Genomic DNA, 1664 nt, shown 5'->3' with positions numbered 1-1664 from the left:
GCGTAATGAACGATTGCCTATACTAGCAGAGGTGGGAACGACAGTGGAAATGAAACGGTAGGCGGAACTCAATCCCTGGGTGGAAGGCCAACACAGGTGTGGTGGTTCAGCTCCACAGAGGAAGAGCCAAGGCGGACAGTCAGGATACCTGAGCACTCCGTCTCCAGGCCACAAGTGGCCCATTGGGACCATCCGACCGCCATGTCATCCTCGGTGGAGGATGCGGATAGGAGGGGCGTGAGGTCAGCACACCGCTCTCCCGGTCGTTACGATGGTTTTCTTTGACCGGAGCCGCTAGTATTCGGTCGAGTAGCTCCTCAATTGGCATCACGAGGCTGAGTGCACCTCGAAAAATGGCAACAGCGCATGGCGGCCCAGATGATCACCCATCCAAGTGCCGGCCACACCCGGCAGCGCTTAACTTCGGTGATCTCACGGGAACCGGTGTATCCACTGCGGCAAGGCCGTTGCTTGGACATCTGAGCGCGAAGACACAATACAGGGACGACCGACCGCTATCGGCCGCTATTGTAGTAGAGCCAGAAGGATAACCGGATAATACTTCCGAACTCTGCAAATCTTGGACGCACTTCGGAAACCACGCAGGCTGCATTATTTCCAAGAATTTTTACTCAGAAGCGTACCATTATACAAGTATAGGTTTTTCCTCGCAAACTTTCCGCGCTGGACGACAAAAGACAAAAATATGGTTGGTTGGCGTTCGGAAGAACCTGTTGAGAGGCAGAATATTCCGTGGTTTAGGGAATATGATACGTTTTCGAAGAGGGGAGCTGAGCCTTGCTGGGAAGCCAGCAGTGGAGAATTCAAAAATGTTCAAATGTGTGTGAAATCGTTTGGGACTTAACTGCTAAGGTCAGCAGTCCCTAAGCTTACACACTACTTCACCTAAATTATTCTAAGGTCAGACACACACACACACCTATGCCCGAGGGAGGACTCGAACCTCCGTCGGGATCAGCCACACAATCCATGACTGCAGCGCCTCATACCGCTCGGCTAATAGCAGTGGAGACATGGGACCTTCCGTTGTGAGCGCCAGTGTGGCGGTTGCTCGATACCAACTTTGTTGGTACAAACGGACTTTCTGTCTTTACTCTCAAGAGATTTTGTAGTTAGAATAGTTAAGCACTGCACTTTTGCGAATCTATACGTTTCTGGACTTTACTTCCGGGCTGCAAATCGTCGTTGAGTACGCAGTGTTCGGCAATCGAGAGCACTTCCTCTGCTTATACTCGTATTTACGTTGAGACGTTATGTGAACTGCGTCCTTGTGACTGGGAGTTCGCGTTTCTCATCTGTAGAACACAGACAGGAGAAGACAGTATTAGAGTATATTAGTGAGAGGACCGCCTTCTGCCGTCATAGTGTTTGGAAGAGTTCATTTGTGGGCGGAGTTCTTCCATCGTCGCAGACGAATACGAGAACCATCACTTCGACGCACCAGACGCAGTACACTCGGTGATATCGCAAGTTGCTTCGGATTATTAGGGCTATGAAAGCTAAACAGCTGTGATCACATTAGTTTATTTCTACTGAGGTTCCACACCACCGTAGACCATCTTTGAAAGTAGTGTCTTCTAGTGTTTGGTACGTAGATGATGTCAGTCATTTCGCGTTAGTGATATTAGATCGCGCAGTCATAA

At 49.8% G+C, this 1664-nt stretch overlaps 1 pseudogene; it reads right to left on the bottom strand.

Annotated features, from left to right (window-relative positions):
- Positions 1-354: 354 nt before the first annotated feature.
- Positions 355-472, bottom strand: LOC126299965 (5S ribosomal RNA; annotated as a pseudogene).
- Between the last annotated feature and the right edge of the window lie 1192 nt (positions 473-1664).

Source organism: Schistocerca gregaria, chromosome X (genome assembly GCF_023897955.1).
Source record: "Schistocerca gregaria isolate iqSchGreg1 chromosome X, iqSchGreg1.2, whole genome shotgun sequence".
Lineage (NCBI taxonomy): Eukaryota > Metazoa > Arthropoda > Insecta > Orthoptera > Acrididae > Schistocerca > Schistocerca gregaria.
The sequence above is the reverse complement of the archived record's forward strand: the minus strand, read 5'-3'. Positions and strand labels throughout refer to the sequence as shown.